Source organism: Dendrobates tinctorius, unplaced genomic scaffold (genome assembly GCF_039654945.1).
Source record: "Dendrobates tinctorius isolate UK_male_01 unplaced genomic scaffold, ASM3965494v1 ptg000219l, whole genome shotgun sequence".
NCBI classification, from domain to species: Eukaryota; Metazoa; Chordata; class Amphibia; order Anura; family Dendrobatidae; genus Dendrobates; species Dendrobates tinctorius.
This window is the reverse complement of record NW_027361886.1, coordinates 4,609,370-4,633,419: the sequence shown is the minus strand read 5'-3', so window position 1 is coordinate 4,633,419 and position 24,050 is coordinate 4,609,370. Positions and strand designations below refer to the sequence as shown.

General features: G+C 43.8%; 1 protein-coding gene across 2 annotated transcripts in view; it reads right to left on the bottom strand.

Moving 5' to 3' along the window:
- Positions 1–24,050, bottom strand: part of NCAN (neurocan) — a 491,928-nt gene that overhangs the window by 77,097 nt on the left and 390,781 nt on the right. The gene's annotated exons all lie outside the window — the stretch shown is intronic.

Below are 24,050 nucleotides of genomic sequence, written 5' to 3'. Positions count from 1 at the left end.
ACATATGGGGTATCAGGATAAATTGCACAATAACTTTTAGGGTCCTGTTACCCTTGGGAAAATAAAATTGGTGGTGAAAAGATAATTTTTGTGGAAACTATATGATTTTTTAATTGTACATCTGTACGTTATAAACTTCTGTGAAGCCCTTGTGGGTTCAAAGTTCTCACCACATATCTAGATAAGTTCCTTGGGGGGGTCTAGTTTCCAAAATGGGGTCACTTGTGGGGGGTTTCCACTCTTTAGGCACATCAGGGGCTCTCCAAACATGACATGGCGTCTGATCTGAATTCCAGCCAATTTTGCATTGAAAAAGTCAAACGGTGCTCCTTCCCTTCTGAGCTCTGCCATGTGCCGAAACAGTGGTTCTCCCCCCACATATCAGGTATCAGCATACCCAGGACAAATTGCACAATAACTTTTTCTGTCCAATTTCTCCTTTTACACTTGGTAAAATAAAAAAATTGAACCTGAAGTATTTTTTTTGTGAAAAAAAGTTAAATGTTCATTTTTTTTAAATATTCAAAAAATTCCTGTGAAGCACCTGAAGGGTTAATAAACTTCTTGAATGTGGTTTTGTGCACCTTAAGGGGTGTAATTTTTAGAATGGTGTCACTTTTGGGTATTTTCTATCATATAGACCCCTCAAAGTGGCTTCAAAAGTGATGTGGTCCGTAAAAATAAAATGATGTTGCAAAAATGAGAAATCGCTGGTCAACTTTTAACCCTTATAACTTCCTAACAAAAAAAAAATTTGGCTCCAAAATTGTGCTGATGTAAAGTAATCATATGTGAAATGTTATTTATTAAATTTTTTGTGTGCCATATCTCTGTGATTTAAGGGCATAAAAATTCAAAGTTGGAAAATTGCAAAATTTTCAAAATTTTTGCCAAATTTCCATTTTTTCACAAATAAACACAAGTTATAGCAATGAAATTTTACCACTGTCATGAAGTACAATATGTCATGAGAAAACAATGTCAGAATCAGTGGGATCCATGGAAGCGTTTCAGAGTTATGGGACAGTGGTCAGAATTGTAAAAATTGGCCCGGTCATGAACGTGCAAACCATCCTTGGGGGTAAAGCAGTTAAGGATAACAAAGTCAATGTTTTGGAGTGGCCATCACAAAGCCCTGATCTCAATCCTATTGAATATTTATGGGCAAAGCTGAAAAGGCAGGTGCGAGCAAGGCGACCTACAGATCTGATTAGTTACATCAGTTTTGTCAGGAGGAATGGGTCCAACTTCCGACCAACTATTGTGAGAAGCTTGTGGAAGGATATCTCAAACGTTTGACCCAAGTCATTCTGTTTAAAGGCAATGCTACCAAATACTAATGAAATGTATGTAAACTTTTGACTTTGCAGTAAGTAATAAAAATGCCTTAAAACATTATCTCTCTCATTATTCTGGCATTTGGCAAATATTAATAATTATGGTAATCCTAATTGACCTAAAACGGTAAATGGGTTATTCTGATTTCACGTCAGATATTAAGAAAAACATGCATATGTGTCTTTTTCTATACTGTAGTGTATGTAAACTTCTGGTTTAAACTGCTTTTACTTAGAAAATTTTTCTCAATAGTTATTTTACCCCCTGTATGTATAAGTATATACATACTTATACATGGTGCTAAAAGTGTGGAAAAAATAATATTTTTTATTATCACTGTGAAGCACATGGGGGTTCAAGGTGCTCACTAACCATCTAGATACATTCCTTGAGGGGTCTAGTTTACAAAATGGGGTCACTTGTGGGGGTTTCCACTGTTTAGGCACATTGGGGGCTCTCCAAATGCGACATGGTGTTCGCTAATGATTCCAGCCAATTTTGCGATCCAAAAGTCCAATGGCGCTTCTTCCCTTCTGAGCCCTGCCATATGCACAAACAGTAGTTTTCCCCCACATATGGAGTATCAGCGTACTCAGGAGAAATTGCACAACAAATTTTGGGGTCCATTTTCTCCTGTTACCCTTGTGAAAATAAAAAAATTGGGGCGAAATTAAAATTTCTGTTACAAAAAGTTAAATGTTCATTTTTTTCCACATTCTAGTAATTCCTGTGAAACACCTGAAGGGTTAATAAACTTCATGAATGTGGTTTTGAGTACTTTGAGGGGTGCAGTTTTTCGAATAGTGTCACTTTTGCATATTTTCTGTCATATAGGCTCCTCAAAGTTACTTCCAATATGATGTGGTCTCTAAAAAAAGGTGCTGTAAATTTTGTTGGAAAAATGAGAAATTGCTGGTCAATTTTTAACCCTTCTAGCTTCCTAACAAAAGAATGGGGTTCAAAAATTGAGCTGATACAAAGTGGACATATGGGAAATGTTATTTATTAACTATTTTGTGTGACATAACTCTCTGGCTTAAGGGAATAAAAATTAAAATACTGATAATTGTGAAATCGTCACCAAATTTCCGATTTTTTTTTTTTTTACAAGTAAACACATTTCATCGAACAAATCTTACCACAATCATGAAGTACAATAGTTCACAAAAAACAATCTCCAAACTACTGGGATCCGTTAAAGCATTCCAAGAGTTATTACCACATAAAGTGACACTGGTCAGAATTGTAATATTTGGCTTGGTCACAAAGGTGAAAACAGGCTTGGGGGGGTTAAAGGGTTAATGGTTGTCGAGATGTTCTTTTACTGAAATTCTATGCACTTTTGTCTCCACACATACCTTTTATCATTGTGGCCAAAGAGTTCTATTTTAACCACATTGGTCCACAGGATTTGTTTAAATTTGTTTAAAATGCATCAGGCTTGTTTAGATGCTCTTTTGCATATTACTGATGCCGAATTTTATGGTGAGGACACAGGAGAGGTTTTCTCTGAAGGCTCTTCCATGAAGGCCATATTTGTGCAAGTATCTCTGAACAGTAAAACAATGTACCACAACTCCAGAGTCTGCTAAATCTTTCTGAAGTTCTTTTAGTAAAACAGGGGTTCTGATTAGAGTTGAGCGAATTTGTTCAGATTCAGTTTGGATCAGCATCGAATATTGTTTTTGCCATATTTGTCGAACCCAGCTGAACATGATTAGAGTTAATGGGAATAGAAATTATCGAATATGTTTTGAACCGATCATCAAACAGACATTTGGCAAGACTAGTGTTCGAATATGGCCAGAATATGTCAAAATCATATTCGGGGACAAAATCCGAACAAATTCGCTAATCTCTAATTCTGATTTGGTTCTCTAGCAATTCTACGAACAGCTCTGACTGAAATTTTGTTTGGTCTTCTAGACCTTATCTTGACCTCCACTGTTCCTGTTAACTAACATTTCTTTATTACATTTCAAACTGAGAAATGGCAACTTGAAAACACGTTGCTATCTTCTCATTGCCTTCTCCTGCTTTGTGGGCCTCCACTATATTCATTTTCAGTGTGCTAGGCAGCTACTTAGACGATCAAGACCAAAGCGCCCACCAGACAGATGCAGACGAGGCTGCTGGGTGTGTGGAATAGTGGACACCTGTCCAGGAATTGCCCTACATGAGAAAAGCAATGGCAAAGATCCGCTCACCCCTCCGAAGGTCCTGCTAAATGGAGGAAATGTCACCCCTGGAGGGAATGGTACGGCAGGAGAAGAGCCCCACTCAGAGCAAGACAGTGTCACGACGTCAGACGCCAAAAAGAGATGGCGAAGGTGTCGACTGTCCATGGTCTAATGTCTGCGCTGTCCCGATGGGGGGAAGGCGAGTGTAGCAGAACTCCAATCTGGGTCTAGAGGTCCCAACGGAGAGATTCAACCTAAAGAGGAAGAAGGGACGACTGCCCGAGTGGACCATCGGAGTAAGTCACCACCAGGCTTGCCACAAGCTACTGGCAAAAGAGAAGAGGTGACAAGTGTTCCCGAGATGCGCGCTCCTATGGTTCTCGTCAATGAGAAGGAAGAGCCACTAGTATCGTCCCCTGATCCTGAAAATTTGCCAGCCGTCAGCTCACAAGATTCTACAGACTACAGCGTGGATGACGAAGGGTCCGGCCTGTATGGTTTCAAGACATCCAAACCCAGTACTGATGAGAATGCACCTGACAAAGAGAGGGGGAGCTATGGAGAAAAATTACCAGAACCGAGTCCACAGACTAAGGGCAAGAGGTCCTTAAGGCTTTCGATCAAAATAAAGAGAAGGACAAACCGTCAGCTCAAACATCTGTCAGCAGTCAGGCCAAGAAGAAGAAAAAGAAGAAGGATGCAGTGGAAAAACCCGGTGCTTCAGAGTATAGATTGACTAAAGAATCGTCTCCTGCAACCTTTGAGGGTGAAGATAGAGAATCTCTAGACTGGTTATATGCTGATCCAGAAAAAGAACAGTCCTCAGAGATTGCTTCTCCAGGGGACCTGGATGAACCTGAAGATTGGAGTATCTTCGACCAGCCTTACTGGAAGAAACTGGAGCCAGCGAGGCAGGAGGAGTTACAAAAGTTGTGGACAGCTGTAGGTCCTCAGGTGAGCATCATGGAGTTTGACAAACCCTCGACCGTGGAAAGGCAAGCTTTAAGAGAGGGAGAATGTAAGAAGGTGGACCTGACCGTGGGTACCTGCATGCCTGGTCCGGAACTGAAGGGGCTGCATCCTCTGTTTCTGGGGAGAAGCCTGAAGGAGGCGGACCTTCCCCTGCTGCAGGAGGGAAGGAGAAGAGAGACAGGGCTTCCTGCTGACAGGAGGGGATGTGGAGAGCCTAGGGAGAGCACGCTGACACAAGGGTACAAGAAGGAAAAGCGTGTGCTGCAGCAGGAGTTGGCGCCAAGTAAGTACAGCACGCAGAGCAGAGAAGAGCACGCCCTGCTTCCCCCTCCAGAGAGTGCTGGCCCTGTGACAGGCCGTGCTGCTGCTGTCAAGAATAGGTGCTGTGGTGCTGGGGGAATTAGCCAAGTCAGCAGAGAGGAGTGTGTGGAGCCATGCCAGCAGAGCTGAGTGTGCGGAGCTGTGCCAGCAGAGCGGAGCATGCGGAGCTAAGCCAGGTTCTGTACACAAGGTGACAGTGAGTACCGCACCCGCGCCGCCCAAGAGTGACCGCATACTCTAAAGAGCCCTCCTGCTGAGGACTGAGACAGACTGACAGTAAGCAGTGAGCACCCTCTGTGTAAACGTGGACCCGCCAGCCTCCGTGACTGGAGGCGACTCCCTTGACAAGCCTGAGACAGTCGCTAGTGTGTACATGCCACAGCGTGTGCAGTGACAGACCTGAGCCCCTGAGAGTAGTAGCTGGACTGACTGAGGAGCGCAGCATTGTCCCTGTGGTGACACGTTCTGAGTGTGGACTTGTGACTAAGAGTGGTGAAAGCAGGACCCCCTCTCACAGTCAAGCATCCTGTTGTTTTCCCCAGAGGCCTTTCCTTCATCGTGGACAGAGACTTGAGAGACTGCATGTGCCACTGTTGTCGGTGCCATCGTTGGATTCCTGCCTGTCAGAGACTGCATCGAGATGACCCACGTCACTGTTGCCGGTGCCACCGTTGAAACCCTGTAATTCCTCACAACAGAAGACTAGAGTCCGATAAGTTTTACCTTTTTATTATTGAACTCTTGTTCATCCCTCACCTACCCTGTCAACCTTCCAGTTCTGCCCCATTCCTCGCCGTCACCCTACAATCCCTCACTCCCTGCGTGAAGTACATCCCCCTGTAAATAAACCTGTTGAACCTTTGCTCTGCCTCCACGTGCATGCCTGCATCCCGCGTTCCTGCAGGTTATTACAGGTAGACATTGGTGGACAGCCATTTTCAGGTCTCTCCAAAGATGCTCAATTGGCTTTAGGTCAGGGCTCTGGCTGGGCCAGTCAAGAATGGTCACAGTTATTCTGAAGCCACTCTTTTGCTATTTTGCTGTGTGCTTAGGGTCATTGACTTGTTGGAAGATGAACCTTCAGCCAAGTCTGAGGTCCAGAGCACTCTGGAAGAGATTTCCATCCAGGATATCCCTGCACTTGGCCGCATTCATGTTTCCTTCAATTGCAACCAGTCATCCTGTCCCTGCATCTGAAAAACAACCCCATAGCATGATGCTACCACCACCATGTTTCACTGTTGGGATAATATTGGGCAGGTGATGAGCAGTGCCTGGTTTTCTCCACACATACCACTTAGAGTTATCACCAAAATGTTCTATCTTCATCTAATGAGACCAGAGAATCTTATTTCTCATAGTCTGGTAGTCCTTCATATGTTTTTTTAGCAAACTCTATGTGGGCTTTTATATGTCAGTCAATGAGGAGAGGCTTCCGTCGGGTCACTCTGCCATAAAGACCCGACTGGTGGAGGGCTGCAGTGATAGGTGACTTTGTGGAACTTTCTCCCATCTCCCTACTGCATCTGTGTAGCTCAGCCACAGTGATCTTGGGGATCTTCTTTACCTCTCTCACCAAGGCGCTTCTCCCACGATTGCTCAGTTTTGCTGAACGGCCAGGTCTAGGAAGGCTTCTGGTGGTCCCAAACTTCTTCCATTTAAGGATTTTGGAGGCAAGCAACTGTGCACTTAGAAACCTTGAGTACTGCAGAAATTCAAATCTATGCCTTGCCACAATTCTGTCTCTGAGCTCCTTGGCCTGTTCTCTTGACCTCATGATTCTCATTTAGTCTGACATGCACTGTGAGCTGAGAGGTCTTATATAGACAGGGTGTGCCTTTACAAATCATGTCCTATGAGTTTAATTAAACATCCATCTCAAGGAGGAACTCAAGGAAATGGACAGCATGTGACTTAAATATGAATGTCTGAGCAAAGGGTCTGAATACTTATGACCATGTGATATTTCAGTTTTTCTTTTTTAATAAATTTGCAAAAATGTCCACATTTCTGTTTTTTGTCAGTCACGATGGGGTGCAGAGTGTACATTAATGAGAAAAAATTAACTTTTTGAATTTACCAAATGGCTGCAATGAAACAAAGAGTGAAAAATTTAAAGGGGTCTGAATACTTTCCGTACCCACTGTATATATTGATTAAGTGTGCTCTTTTTCTTAAAACCTGGCTTAGAGCAATGAATAGCAGTGATATTGTTACAGATGTAGACAGAAAGACATGACCCATTTACATTCCCATCCACTACCCCCTTGTTTCATTATTGATCTGTGTCTGGCACACTCATAAATTATGAAATGGAACAGTCTATTTTCAGTACATTTAGACAAATCACAATCCTCCAACTCATTTTCCTTCTTATCTTAATCCATGGAGTTGACTAAACATATCTAACTGTTTAACCCCTTTCCGACATCAGGCGTAATAGTATGCCAATGTCGGACTCCCTCCCTTTGATGTGGGCTCCGGCGGTGAGCCCAAATCTTTTCCGGGACATGTGCCCGCAATAGCCACAGGTGGCATCGCGATCCACCCGCACCTATTAACTAGTTAAATGCCACTGTCAAACGCTGACAGGTTTTTTTGCTTTGCCCATTCTGCAAATTCAGCGCACTGATCTGGGTCATCCTCGTTGAGATGCTGCCTCAGCTGGATTTTGTAAGGGTGTCATTTGTGAGTAGCTAATATCCGCCGAAGGAATGTTCAACTGATGCCAGATCGGCATACTGAATTTGCAGAATGGGCAAAACAAAAATTGGAACAAGACCCTCAGTTTGCACAGAACATTATGTTCAGTGATGAGGCACACTTTTTTGGGTGGGCTATTTATATGGATACACCTAAATGAAATGGGAATGGTGACAGTTTTCTTGTGTAGGGTGTCTTGCATTGAAATCTACTGCAATCACTCGGGTACTGCTTCCACCAGACATCAACACAATTTCTCTCCGATCCTCACGTGTTAACCTCTGTGACATGTCAATGGCTGTAAACAAAGAGAAACTCGTAAATAACTCATGAAAGAATAAAGTTACGTTAAAACCAAGCTTAACATTGTTTTTCTTGTGAAATTCTCAATAAGTTTGATGTGTCACATGACCCTCTTCCCATTGGAAAAAATAAAGTTGAATACAAAATGGCCAACTTCAAAATGGCCGTCATGGTCACCACCCATCTTGAAAAGTTTTCATCCTCTCATATACTAATGTGCCACAAACAGGAAGCTGATCTCACCAAACAGTCCCATTTTATATATGTGTATCCATATACATGCCCCACCCTGTATTTTCTCAGCTCTGTGTAGAAACAGGAAGTCTCATGTCCCTACATTTATCATTCCCCTTTTCCACTCCTGACCCAGCTGCCCCTTCATCCACCCTGCCAGTGACTTTTGCAGTGACTTGTGACTCATACAGGAAAAATTGACCTCCTGTTTCTACATAAAAATTAGAAGGATTCAGCTAGTAAGTTTTTAATCATTGATGTCATAGACTTAATGGAAAACAGATGAATTAGCTGGGTAGAAAGCAAAATAAGCAATTGAAAGTACACGTGATGTATAATGTCATGATTACAATATATTAATAGGATAAACATTTTGATGGGAGGAGTGCTTCTTTAAGTCAGTGCCGATATATTGATACCAAATATGCATTGGTTTCTTTAGGGTTTAGTGCATATTTACCCAATAAAAAGAATGTTTTATGGGGAAAAAAATGTAGTTTGTGTCATGGCATTCCTGAAGTCATAGCTTTATAAGTTAACTTTATTATTCGTATTATCATGATGCCAGTAGTCAAAAATTTGAGGGAAAGGGTAGATTTTTAAATTTAACTTTATCAAAGTTATTTTTTCTTTTTTTAACTTCTTTAATCCCACTGAAGAGCTTGAATACTTTAAATGCTTAATTACTACTATAATGGTTAGCAATCTATAAGGCCATGCCTCTGGAAACCTATTAGCACACTGCAATTACAGCCATTAGAAGGAAAGCCCAGCAAGTGTACAGAATATTGACTTTGTCACTCCATGACAAAGATATACATCATAATGCAATAAATATTAACAATAATTGTATTTCTATAATATATTTCACAGCACTTTATAAATCAGAGAGGCTAATGGTATTAATAAGAGGTTCTGTAGTGACATTTTGCTCAGTATGTGAATACTCAGCTGTGTAATATCCACACCTTAGTGAATTGATTGCTGGTCAGGTAGTATTGTAGAGTAATATCTGATGACACTGTGGTCCTTCCTAGTGTGCGATATACTCTCTGATGACTGGTGATCCAATTACTTTAGAATATACAATGGCCATCCATGAGGATCAAGTTGTTTTATACATAACTTCACTGGTTGTCAAACTGATCTAAAGAGTTTTTTTTGGACAAACAAAAACCTACAGAAATTCCCAAAATTAAAAAATAGTTAACTTTGCAAAAGTTTTTGCCCAAACTCACTGTGGATCTCTGCGGCTCCACTGCTATGTTCTTTGCATTATGACACCAGTGTTAAATTAATATTTAATGGAGTTGTCCACTATTAGGAAAACCTGTCACAAGTGTGTCAGGTCCCCCTGGGTGACCTGGAGTTAGAAGGTCACAACAGGTAATAAATCACAGGTCCTCTTTAGAGACGATGTGATTTATGTCCTATTTTAAATGGATTTTGTGCTGAAAGAGTTAAGGAGTCTTTCCATAGTGGCTGCGAACATACAGATGGTTGCTCCTAGCTGCAACTGCTGACATTATCTCATCTCCCTTTATATACTAGCTCTGGGCGTTTTGTCCTTGTCCTTGTCGGTGAATCTTCTTTCTGGAAAGTGTTGAGCTGTGCAGTTGGAGGTAGTAGTAGTTATTGGAGAGTTCTGTGTGCAGTAGGTTCTTGTGAGTTCATCTCATTGTCCTCATTCCTATTTGGTTTGTTTGCTCATCCCTTTCCCTACATTTCTCCCTGTTTTTGGTGAGTGTTTTGTATGATAGTGGTTTTCGGTTTTCCCTGTCTGACTTTGTGTCTGTTTTCCCTTACATTTCTGTCTTATGCCTCATGGTGTGGGGGAGGGGACAGATTAAGGTTTAACAGGTGCATAGTAAGGTCAGAAACTCAGGCCTCTCTACCATCAAGAGTACCCCTGGGACAAGGATAGTTAGGGTCCCAGTTCCAGGGTCAGTTTCAGGCCCCTCTCCCTTTCTTCAGATCTTGATTAGTTATACGTCCAAAGAAGAGGACAGTTACATTAGCTCTATTTGGGAGCAGGGTTCACGTGACACAACAACTTCATGGGAACCCCAGAAATGCAAGTGCTGACACTGCTGTAACGGCGCCGACATGGGAGGCGAGTATAATTGCTTTTATTTTAATGGGGGCAAGCATTCAGATTTAGAAGGGGTTGTCCTAGTTTTGGGCAATCCCTTTAAGTGTGTACAATCATTGGGAGGTTAAACAGTTTTTTGTTGGTAAGGTAATTAATTAATTCAATAGGATTCCTGACTGTACAGTATATACAGTAAAAGTCTATATGAGGCATCACACGAGAACACAGGATCAGATAGAAATCATCTCATTAGTTTAGCAATTTGGCTGGTGAAACAAGTGGGGAGTGGGGACATGGCCCAAATCCCAGATCTTTTAAGAAATTAACCCACCACAGAGAATGATGCAGCTGTCAAAATGTATTCTTTTATGAAGGTCATAAATATATTATTGAGACTAAATGAGTTAGATGCAGTCATTTATTCACCCTGCAATAATCATTTATCCTCCAGACACAATACTGTAAGACAAATATAAATATAATTTCCTCGCTTTCAATTAACGTTAAGCACAATTTCTAAACTAGCAATAATTAATCCAGGATGCCTCTTTATTAGCATAAAAGTAGTATCCACATTTTACTAGTCACGGAATGTTTATATGTTAATTAAATGTTGGCAATGCTGAATTAAGCAGGAATGAAATGAAAGAATTTTTTTTGTTTGGCCCCTGGACTGTTTAGGCTGCCGGCATTTGACTTTCTTCCCATGCCTGTCATACTTTGTGCTAATTAAGGCAGTGAAATCAAAAGCAACATCACATGTAATAGAAATCACTTTTACATCAGGGACTTGGACCTTCCATATATCTGGTCACCACGAGCTGCATAGAAGCTATGCTGATCCTTCCACTACTGCCCTTCCTGATCTATGCCTCAACCCTGAGTATGAAATAGCCTGTTAAATAATTGGATTAGCAGGACCTTAAAGCTATGCAACATCTACTAGGCCATAGAGAAATCGTTATATTTATTATTATTGTCTTGTAACTCATACTAATTGTTCCTTAGCTTTAGCTACTCACTCCCGAGAAGTATTATTTAATGCATTTAGATAGCATCTATTTGCTTCTACGTAGTATAATGTTATTGTAACGTAACCTATTTTATACTGAGCCGCTTTTCTAATTAGCTCCCTCGGAAAGTGTAATAAACAATAACAATACCGTGTCTTGATACATCAATAATAAATGACTTCTCATTGAAGAAGCTTTGTATAGTCATATGATTTTTATTGGCTTGAACATGACCTCATGGGATTTTTGTTTCATCTTTATGCACTCTTTGTCTTTTGGCTATACTGTAGGGAAATGGAAGAGGAACACAGATTTCCCCTGATCTCGCAGAAGACTATTTGTAAGCAATTAGCAAAATCACAGAGGTCTATTAAACAGTCAGTTCCCCAAAGCACAGAAATACTTAACGCATGTATTTTCTACAAGATATAAGGGTGATTATCAGGCAAGAGTTTGCATTTTACTGCCTTTTACTTTGCTGCTATAAATGTAGTATCACTGGTGGTCACAAATGTACCATGACCATGGGAAAAAACTTGGAACACAATTAGTAGGAAATAAAAAAAATAAATAATTGGTTGAAAGACTATATAAAAACAGTTTATAGACAGAAGGTACACATTTCTTTTGAAGCGATTTTCCAGGAACTTTAAAAGAAGCCTTAATCAACAATACTGTTAAAAAAGGCACTTTTAAATGTAGCTAGTGCACCAAAATGCCTGGGTTTTAGCGTTCACAATGCGAGTCAAGTCATGCAGCTGTGTACTTTTCCTCAGTGTCCTTTCCAGTGCCTGTCCTCCCTTCTTGCATGCCTTGCGGTCTCCATGCATACTCATCTCGGTGCCTCAATGCTAAGCAAACACTAGACTGACCGGTAACTCAGTGCAGGCAAGAGATGCAGACTAGCAGTGCACCATGAAAACAAAAAGGTGCCACAAAATAATCTTCATAATGCATAGCAAAATCAAAATAAGGGTATCTAGGAGGCTCTATTGCTTTAAGGTAATGTGGCCACAACATTTTCTAAAAGTATTGACAAACCCCTTTGATTTTAGAATTGACCGACCCTTTTATTTTGGAATTAGATTAGATGTCATCAAGTTAATTGGACTCTTTTTTTGAATCACCAATCAATAGAACAATTTCATATTAACAGGTCTCTTAATATTCTACATTCTATACCAGCTATAAAAAGATGACTATTATAACACCTCATTAGACAAGGGTACATGAAGTACCATGGTTACATGGACACAGCAGGAAATTCCTTTTAATTTTGAATAGAGCAATAATAAATGTAAGGCCTTAAAATTTAATTTACTCATTCAATAGAGATCACACAGTCACACCATACATACAGGTGCTTCTCACAAAATTAGAATATCATCAAAAAGTTAATTTGTTTCAGTTCTTCAATACAAAAAGTGAAACTCATATATTATATAGAGTCATTACAAACAGAGTGATCTATTTCAAGCGTTTGTTATTGTTGATGATTATGGCTTACAGATAGTGAAAACCCAAAAGTCATTATCTCAGTTAGAATACTTTATAACACCAACTTGAAATAAATGGTTATAAAATCTGAAATGTTGGCCTACTGAAATTTATGTTCAGCAAATGCACTCAATGCTTGGTCAGAGCTCCTTTTTCATCAATTACTGCATCTATGCGGCGTGGCATGGAGGTAATCAGTCTGTGGCACTGCTGAAGTATTATGGAAGCCCAGGTTGCTTTGATAGCAGCCTTCAGCTCGTCTGCATTGCTGGGTCTGGTGTCTCTCATCTTCCTCTTTACAATACCCCATAGATTCTAAATGGGGTTAAGGTCAGGCAAGTTTGCTGGCCAATCAAGCACAGAGATACTGTTGTTTTTAAGCCAGGTATTGGTACTTTTGGCAGTGTGGACAGGTGCCAAGTCCTGCTCGAGAATTAAATTTCCATCTCCAAAAAGCTTGTCGGCAGAGGGAAGCATGAAGTGCTCTAAAGTTTCCACAATCAGTGATGGTGTGGGGAGAAATATCATCTGCTGGTATAGGTTCACTGTGTTTTATCAAGACCAAACTCAGCGCAGCCATCTACCAGGAAATATTAGAACACTTCATGCTTCCCTCTGCCAACAAGCTCTTTGGAGATGGAAATTTCATTATCCAGCAGGACTTGGCACCTATCCACACTGCCAAAAGTACCAATACCTGGTTTAAAAATAACAGTATTGCTGTGCTTGATTGGCAAGCAAACTTACCTGTCCTTAACCTAATAGATAATCTATGAACTATTGTAAATAGGAAGGTGAAAGACACCAGACCCAACAATGCAGATATGCTGAAGGCTGCTATCAAAGCAACCTGGGCTTCCATAACACCTCAGCAGTGCCACTGGCTGATTGCCTCCATGCCATGCCACATTGATGCAGTAATTGATGCCAAAGGAGCCCCAACCAAGTATTGAGTGCATTTACTGAATATACATTTCAGTAGGACAACATTGCTGATTTCAAAATCATTTATTTCAAGTTTGTGTTATAAAGTATGCTAATGTACTGAGATAATGACTTTTGGGTTTTCATTGGCTGTAAGCCATAAACATCAACACATTAACAAAAATAAACTCTTTAAATACATCACTCCGTTTGTAATGACTTTATATATGAGTTTCACTTTTTGTATTGAAGAACTGAAATAGATTAAATTTTTGATAATATTCTAATTTTGTGACATGCACCTGTATATAGGTGGCACGGCTGAGGTGCTTTGTTCAAATCTGAACAAGGACATTATTTGCAAGAAGTTTGTATGTTATCCCCTTGTTTGCCTATTCTGAATATTGGATTATATAACCCATAGGAACGACTTGAATAACATGAAATTAAAGGAACTGTCCATTTTAAAACTCGCATGTCTCTGTGGATCCACAGAAACAAGCTGCTCTTCAGAATTTTCAGAAACCCCTGCTAATCAACTGATATCAACGGTAGAAGCTCCGTTCACTGCAGGGAAAATGTAATGTTACATGACAGCCAGTTAAATCAATCTCCAATCATGTTAAACTAAGATAGACCATGTCAACTAGAGCAAGAGCTAGAAAAAATAACAGAAATTCTTATATGAATAGATGACTTTCTTTTCTGAATGTTTGGACCAGTGGATCAGCAATTTGGGATTAGGAGGAAGAGATTAGTTCTTTTAGTGCGGACTGCAACATGTATTGTGGTTGTGCCTGTGCACTTTCCCTTTTGTCCTTTCCCATCGCTGAGTTGAACTTGACAGATTTGACTTCTTTTAACAGTATTAACTATATAACCATCATGCCAGATTTCAATACAAAGGACATTACACTAAGTATAGATTAGCTATAGTACTTGTGCAGCGGCCCCTAGGGCCGGGATTACTCGATACCGGGCTGGTCAGTCCTTCGATGAATAAGTCATGGCAGCAGTGACCCGGTCCATGACCCTGGGTATGCAATGTAAATAAAAGATGGGGGCAGTAGTTTATGGGGAAATATATTCGTGATGCCTCCCGTCACCCAAAGAGACCACTGGGGCTGTTGGGGATGCAGCAGAGTTGTTACAGCTTTCCACGGGCACAGCTAAGCCCCAGGGCAGTTATAGGTGTTAGAGATGATGGTGGTGGTTGTGGTGCAAGGCAGGTGACGCAGTAAATAAATCCGAGGACACAGCGAAGTGCAGTTTCCACACTTTTACTCACAGTTCTCCAGTTACATTCCCCAGCCAGGGTGCTGTGTCCTCTGGGTTGGTGGTCCAGCCAGCTCTCAAATAATTTGGGGTACACTGTGTCAGAACCCTCTTCAGATGTTCTTTCTCTGGCCCTCTCATTGTGCTGGCTCCCTCCTCTCCTTCCCTGCGCCTTCACACACAGTATCCCGAGCCAGCAGCCCGGATCCTGTCGGGCGACGTACTCTAGGTCCCCTTGATCCTGTATGGCTGCCTTTTCAGCGATTGTGTGAGGATGTGGCTGCAGCACATGCAGATACTGCAGCCTCCAGTTAGCTAGCTGAGTCCCCAGTTTCTCCACTAGTCTGGGGCTGGTCCCCTACTGCAACCTGGTCCCTCCACCCGACTGCTGTCAGCGTAAATTCGTGTGCCACAGGTGGATTCCTCACTTCCCGTGCCCCTAGGACCCCTTCCTTCTCTCTTCCACTGAAGCTTATCTTTCTGTTTCTTCTGTCTTTCGTTTCTCTCTTTCTACTGTCTTCTGTTCTAGGGACTAGCTTCTCTCTGCCCAAGTCCCCAGCACCAACTCCCGTTTCCTTCAACTGTCACTTCCTTCAGCTCCCCCCTTCTATTTTCTTTACCTACACCCTCTACCTAGCTCCTCCCGGGCCCTGAGAGGTACAGTGTTGGATGTAAGTGTGTGAGTTCTGGGTAGTGCCCCTTCCTTACCTGAGAGTGCAGTACTGCACTTCTAGCTGAGGTGCAGTACCTCTGTGGCGAGTGAACCCTCAGGGGCACCACACTTGGACAGCCTATCATTATTATTAAATCTGCTCCTGTATTCCAATGATTTTCAGTTTATTGTCAAAGTTTATAGGAAATACATTTCCATGCATCAAAGTAAACTCATGACAACAGTGTTTAATATCAGATACCATTGAGCGAATAAATTCAAGTAGAATCAAATTCTACTGGAATTTTACAAAAATCTGCATTCGCAAAATTGCAAATGCTTAATAATTCGCTTCCATGCAGGTTAAGGAAAATGGTGGCTATTCACCACCATCATCTGGTCCTCGCTGCATTGTCTGATTCCCCCGGCACTAATGATGGAATCTTGAGGCCTCTAGCACTGTGTTGGACTTCCAGGTGTCATTATGCCCAAGAAGGTTTTGCACAGGCATGCGTGAGCTTATGGCGGATGTCGTAACGTCAAGATGAAGTTGAACTCTAGTGCGCCTGCTCAGTACTTTCTTGGGTACCATGACACCCAAAAGTCCGGCACAGTGTGAGAAGGCCCAAAGATTTCAACAAATGGCAGGGGATCAAGAGATTCTGAGAGATCCAGATGGGTGTCAATGAGTAGTGGAGGGGACAAAAAAGTGAGAAAACGGTGAATATAACGATTTTCGGAGTCGGTGAGTAGTGGAGTAGCCGAAGAGGTAAGCAGACAGTGAATATAACTATTTCAGTTGGGTGTGAGCAGTGGAGGGGCCGATCAGGCCAGCATAACAATTTATTACATTTTTTACATTTTACATCTATTAAGCTCTGAGGTCTATAAAGACCCCCAAGCATAATAAGCTACATTAAATCAGCAGAATTTCCTGGGAAAAAAACACAAGGAAAATCAAATTTGAATTTTGCCTGATAAGCTCATCTCTAGTATCAGATTTATTAGATGACTGGTGGCCTTAGCACACATTGGGTAAAGCTCCCAGCACAAAGATAACTATCATAGATATAACATTCACTACCAAGCCGTAACCATATGCTACAGTGTAATCTCATGTGTCAGTTTACTTAGCTCTATATGTCTGTAAGGGGGTGGCATTTCTATGGACAGTAGAGACAAACTGCCACTTTAAGAGACAGAACCCCCTTGGCTAGAGCATTTGGACATTCCGATCTCCCCTGCAATAAGACTGTTTTTGGTTTGTTCTGCCTGCTAGGAGAGGGGAGGGGCTGTGTTTCCAGGTAGTGTTCTGAGCTTGGAATCTGAAGGAAGCTGGCGTGCTGGATTCTGTGAGGAGAAAAACTTGCAGCTTAGAACTGACTAAACCTGTGGGATTATGTACCCTTCCGGGGATAACAAAGGTGGTTTTTCCTGTGTTACTGCGAGGAGCCACGAAGATATACAAGGAAGGAACAGGCTCGAGATCTTCACACAAGGACAAGACCACATTGCACAGAGCTGCCAGGGAGGATGCCGCATCATCTTGCAGAGAACTGCAGGGGGCCCCCAGAAAGGAATTGCAACACCAATTTCACCGTGAGTGTTAACCCGCACATGTTTAGGGCTTAGGATAGGCTGCAATAGACAGAGCATGGTAGCCGTGCGGCCGAAGTAGCAGCGATCAATCAGGCTAGAGTTAGAGCAGCAGCATACTGTATTTTATTGCATTGTTTTGCTTTTTTGAGAAATACAGTGATCTGTAACAGTTGGTGCACCGTGCCATTTGTATAGCCCAGCATCACTTTTGTAAATTGTTTTATGTCATTGCATACCCCTGTTTACTCTTTCCTAACACTGCATTCCTTGCCAGTAAATAAATTAACCCTTTGTTGCTTGCACCTCATCTTGTGTACCGTAGTCTCCCTGCATTGTGGTGGTCCCCCCGGCAACGGCGAGAATGCTAGTGTTAGTGGGGATGAAGTGGGCATTGGTGGAACCCCTGCAAGGACAGGGTGTCCCGGCTGCAAAGCACCCTGAAGATTTATAACATCAGCACAGACCTTGAAGAGGACATTGCGTTGACTGCCTTGGAGGGAGAGGCCCGTAAAAACATCTGTCTACACCCGGAACTCACCCGTAGTACCCTGAAGGAGCTAGTGAAATTCCTGGAAGAGATCTACGGTGAGACTGCTAGCGCGGGACACCTCCGCGCCAAATTTTTCTCTAGAATGCAGAAGAAGGGATCTCTCAGTATGCGACAGCACTGCAAGAAGTGTTGGCAGAAGTGCAAAGGAAAGAGACAGATGGGCTCGGTGGCATGGGCTCCAAAGACTGGATACTCTGGGAACAATTCATTCTGGGACTGCACAACACATCCTTGAGGAGAGCACCGTCAGAACGGGTCCGTGTAGATCCGACTCTTTCATTCTGTCAAATCCTGGCAGAAGGAGTGGCCCGAAGCAAGGAAGACAGTTACGTGTCTGGTGTGATGCGTGCCAAAGGTGCCAATACCAGAGGAGACCCAAATCATCAGGGGCACTAGTCCAGGTAGTGCATGACTTGCAGCAGTCTCTTGTCAATATGCAAGACAAATTAACCTGGATGGAGCAAAGAATGGGAGAACAACAGTCTGTCTCAACGCACTCATATAACCATCCTTCGGCCCGACCTTTAAGGGGTCAGTGGGTGCAAGCTCCCCCCGCCAGGCATCAGAGGCACGAAGACAGGCTCGGGGTGCCCCTCGGCGAAGAGGAGGCATCCAATGCTGGGAAAGTGAAGGACAATGGCACCTTGTCAGGGACTGCTGGAATTATGCTCAAAGCCAGCAACAGCCGCCGTTAAACTACCAACCCCCGCAGTAGCGCGGCACTCCGTGGGGGAAGCAAGAAGAGAGGCCGGTCCATATCATAATGAACACCTGATTGCTGGGAGTCCCATCCTGCGTGCTGAATTTGAGGGCATTCCAGGGGATTGCTTGATAGATACTGGTTCACAAGTGACAATGATGCCAGAATCATATTTCAAACAGCATTTTCAAGCCCTGGCCAAGCCAGAGAAGGAGACATTGATCCGGTTGTTTGCTGACAATCAACAGCCGATCCCGGTCACAGGGGTCGTGTAGATGAATATTCAAATCTGTGGGCAAGAAGTAGGAAAGAAAGGGATCTTGCTAGTCTCTGAGCCAATCAAAGAAGATGTGCCTGTAGTACTGGGAATGAATATCCTACGAGAACTCGATCAGATAATGTTCACCAAACGGGGAGCCAGTAATTGGAAGAAGGCTGCCACACACAAACCTACTAAAGAAGTCCTTCAGCGATTGATCCATGTCTGTGGGATGCAGAAGAGAGTGCCGTCTTATCAGGCGGTACGGGTCATCAGGGCCCCTGGGAAGGAGTCTGTAATCCTGCCTCCCGAGTGAGAAAGTATATTACACCTTCCAGTGGGGACTCATCGCAACCTTGATGGGCTGGAGGTGATAGTTCAGCCTGTGGCAGGCAGAGGAGCGGACCAAGAAGTTATGATAGCTCATACGATAGCTGTGGTCCAGCGAGGACACGTTCCCATAAGAGCTTTGAACGTGGGCCCCGGGGAAGTCACCTTGCTCCGGGGAACAGATCTGGCCCGGGTGTACCTACACAAGGGCGAAGTGGTGAGTCAGAAGGAGATGTCTTTATTGCCAATCGAAGGTGTGGGGTGGACCCTGGCAGTCGCTGCGGGGCCCGAAGAGAAGCCATCACCAGAGTGGAATGGGCGGATCATCCTTGACCAAATGGAAGTGGATGTGAAGGCTCTTGGCCTTGAGCGTGTGCAGGCGATAGAAGCTATGCTGTGGGAAAATCAGGCAGTATTTGCCCGTCACACCGAAGATTTTGGCTGTACGGAAGCGATCACACACGAGATACCAACTGGGGACACTCGTCCAATTCGAGAACGATACCGGCAAATCCCACCCAAGATGTACCAAGAGGTGAAGACATTACTGATTCAGGAGTAGTGCAGAGTAGTCAGAGACCTTGGGCGGCCCCGGTGGTGCTCATCAAGAAGAAGGATGGGACCATCCGGTTCTGTGTAGATTACAGGAAACTCAATGCCTGCACTGTGCGAGACTCATATCACCGATGATTTGTCAAAGATTTCGCAAAGGTGGCGGGTCCTCTGAATGAACTGCTGAGGGGGACCGCCGGAGTGCCAAAGACCCAGTGCATCCCCTGGGACCTGAGGCGAGATGAGGCCTTCCAGGATATATAGAATGCTCTTATTTCAGCCCCAATTTTGGCCTACGCAGATTTCGATCAACTGTTCCTGTTGTACACAGACGGTAGCCTTCATGGACTCGGTGCAGTACGTTCCCAAATACAGGATGGACATGAGAGAGTCATCGGGTATGCCAGTAGGTCCCTGCGAGACAGTGAAAGAAACCCCCATAATTACAGCTCTTTCCGGTTAGAGCTCTTGGCCCTCGTGTGGGCCATGACAGAGAAGTTTGCGGGCTTCCTGGCAGGGACCAAGATTCAAGTTCGAACGGACAATAATCCCCTGGTCCACCTTGAGAATGCTAAATTGGGGCCCTAGAACAACAGTGGGTGGCTCGCCTGGCCAAATTTTACTTTACCATCCGTTATCGCTCTGCTACTGAAAATGAAAATGCCGATGGCCTGTCATGAGTGACGGTGGAAACTCCAGTGGGGGATCTCGATGAACAACTCAAAGAGGAAGAAACCCCAGACTTCCGTGAGTTCAAGACCCCAGTGGTTACAGTCCAGTCAAGTAGGGAGGCCTGCCCACTACCCCGATCTCTGGGGAGAACCAATGAAGACTAGGGAAATGTTCAAGATGAAGACGGAGGGCTGAGATAGATGAAATGCTGGGTAGCGCAGAAGTGGAAGCCAGGCAAACATGAGAGAGATAGTCTGGACGCTGAGATGAAGAGTGTCTTACACCAGTGGGATAGGCTGGAGGTGCAAGAATCAGTGCTATATCGCAAGAGGCAACAGCCGAAAGATACTGAAGTAAGGTGGCAGGTGGTCATCCCAGGAGGAATGGCCCAAGAAGTGGCTAAAGATGCCCATGAATTCGGAGCCCACTTCGGGTCCACAAAGACCTACCAGTGATTACAGGGGCACGTGGACTGCCCCCGGTTGGAGTCAGTGGTAGAAGAGTTTTTCCGGCAATGTCGTGTGTGCAACCTCATTAAATGTACTGAACAAAGGGCACCCATCCAGTCCATACATACTAAGGAACCGCTAGAAGTCTTGATGATCAACTATCTCCTCGTGGGACACTCAGCGAGGGGGCCACAGTACTGTTTGGTGATGACCGACCATTTCTCCAAGTTCGCAGCAATCACCCCGACTAGAGATCTGACTGCCGAGTCGCCAGCGCAGGCCATCTGTCAAGACTTCTTCCGAGTGTATGGGTGCCCAAAGCGCATCCACTCTGACCAAGGTGCATGTTTCCAAGGCGAGGTAATGGAAGAACTGTATAGTTTGTATGGTATCGAGCGGTCCCGGACCACCCCTTACCATCCTCAAGGCAACAGAGCATGTGAACGCTTCAACCGAACCTTACTTCAAATGCTGAGAATGTTGGAAGAGGACAAGAAGGCATGCTGGCCAGATTTCCTACCAGAGTTGGTCTGGACCTACAACAATTGGGTCCATTCCACCACGGGTTACACCCCTTATCTGCTGCTGTTTGGAAGAGCTGGACGAGAGATCATTGAATTGAAGTTGGAACAGCGGAGGAGGCGCTGATGGTTCGAAACGTCACTTCATGGGTGAAAGAACATCGGAAATGACTGCAAACAATACGGTGGTTGATGAGTCAGCAGCTACAGGACAAAGAACATACGGGCCATAAACCGATTCAAGAGATACCACTCCGGCCTGGGGACCGAGTATTAGTCAGAGAGAAACGCCCCAAAGGTAAACTAAATGAGAGATGGGAAGTACAGCCTTACAAAGTCATCGAGCGAGTGTATGCGGATGGTCCGGTCTACAAGGTGCAGGTTGAGAGTGGGGCGTCCGCCCCTAGAGTGCTTCACAGAAATATGCTGCGGCCATGCCGATCCGGGGCCCATCCTGTATCAGTGCCGCCTGAAGATGTTGCTCCACTTCCTGAACCTGTCTTGCCTGCTGGTGAAATCATTGATGAATTGTGAATCGACCCTGTCACCGTGGGGGGTCCTCAGCCAGACAGAGATGGTAATCCTCTGGAGGTATCACTACCGTCATGTGACGATGAGTCCAGACAAGAGCCTACAACTCCTGCAGCAAGTATTCCTTTGGAAGATTCTCAAGACCTGATCCCAGAGGTCTACTGCATGGGTTCCACCAGTCCGTTATGTAGAACAGTGTTCTCTGTCTGTTTTTCCGCTTGTGTTGTCTCCTGTATAAGTGCTATTCTGCATTGCAAGTTTCTTCCGACTGCAACCATAATGCTGTGATGGTCGAGGATGACCATCTTTAAGTAGGGAGACATGTAAGGGGGTGGCATTTCTATGGACAGTAGAGACAAACTGCCACTTTAAGAGACAGAACCTCCTTGGCTAGAGCAATTGGGCATTCCGATCTCCCCTGCAATAAGACTGTGCTAGGAGAGGGGAGGGGCTGTGTTTGCAGGGAGTGTTCTGAGCTTGGAGTCTGAAGGAAGCTGGCCTGCTGGATTCTGTGAGGAGAAAAACGTGCAGCTTAGAACTGACTGATCCTGTGGGATTGTGTACCCTTCCGGGGATAACAAAGGTGTTTTTTCCTGTGTTACTGCGAGGAGCCACGAAGATATACTAGGAAGGAACAGGCTCGAGATCTTCACACAAGGACAAGACCACATTGCATAGCGCTGCCAGGGAGGACGTCGCATCATCTTGCAGAGAACTGCAGAGGGCCCCCAGAAAGGAACTGCAACACCAACTTCACCGTGAGTGTTAACCCGCACTTGTTTAGGGCTTAGGATAGGCTGCAATAGACAGAGCACGGTAGCCGTGCGGCCGAAGTAGCAGCGATCAATCAGGCTAGAGTTAGAGCAGCAGCATACTGTATTTTATTGCATTGTTTTGCTTTTTTGAGAAATACAGTGATCTGTAACAGTTGGTGCACTGTGCCATTTGTACGGCCCAGCTAGAGAATATCACTTTTGTAAATTGTTTTATGTCATTGCATACCCCTGTTTACTCTTTCCTAACACTGCATTCCTTGCCTGTAAATAAATTATCCCTTTGTTGCTTGCACCTCATCTTGTGTACCGTAGTCTCCCTGCATTGTGGTGGTCCCCCGGCCATCGCTTCATGTCACATAGTCATATAAATATATTATCAATGAAGGCAAAAGATGGAAGCTGCATAGACCTGGCAAACATCAACATTAGAAATGAACAAATATGCTCGGTGATACTTGGATATAATTCGGATATCTGAGTGTTCAGATATGCTCGGCACTCGTCGAACATTGGCTGGTGCTCAGATTGAATGCTCAAATTCCTGCCAATAAACATGCGAGGATTGCCTTCCAATCACTGTAATGATGTAGCTATCTTGGTAGTGACATTACTGTGAATGGCTGCTCGGCACACTGACGCCATTGTATAGCTCAGGGACTGGTCTTATTGGAGGGAAAGAGTAGTTGTCCAGGTCTGTGTTCACAGTTTTAGGAATCAGAGTCCTTTAGTGATGATACTTTGCTAAACTATCATACTAAAAGTCCTTCTCAAGGCTAATCTTGTGCTTTGCTGTTTCTATGTGATATATTCTGCATTTAGCCTAGGCGCAGCTGGAGCATGGTGAGTGGCCAAATACAGCTTCTAGGCAGGGCTTAGGGCTTTGCAGTCCATTGCAAAATATATAACAGCTGCAAGTGACCACTTTTTTTGTGAAAACATTGACTGTATTGTCATTCACACAATTTAATGGGCATTGTGTGAAATTACGGTGGTTTGAAATTTTTAGAAACAGCTTGACGTGCTGCACGTGACCATATTTTTAAAATTTAGTTTCAAATAGTCAAGGAAACCTAATTTCCAGAGAACTTCCAATTACAAAATACATAAGCAGTGCGGTGAGGAACAGGGAAGTGGAAGTGCTGATGATAGGGCATGCAGATAATGCTTCCAGCATGCTTGCCAGCACCAACCAGTCTTCCACACTGTCCAGTCTCACCACCCAAGAATCTGGATCATTTAATCCTCACCATTATACTCCTTCCTTTCACCATGTCGAGTCCCAGGAGACCAGTGATCCCACACTAGGACATTCCAAGGAGCTCTTTACATTCTAAGGCCAGGTTCACACAGCGCTTGGCAATCCATTTAACGGATTGCGTTACACCGCGGCAATAACGCGATGTAACGCATCCGTTAACGCTGCCTTACACTTCCATTACTGAGCTCATGGCTAACGCATGTCATAAGTGGCATGCGTTAGCGATGTGCCGTCATTCTGTGACAGACCCTCGGACACGGTCTGCAGCGTTCGAGGGTCCGTCAATGCTAGCGCAGATGGAACATTTACTCTAGCTGAACGCGATCAGAATATGAGCGTAGAGTTAGCG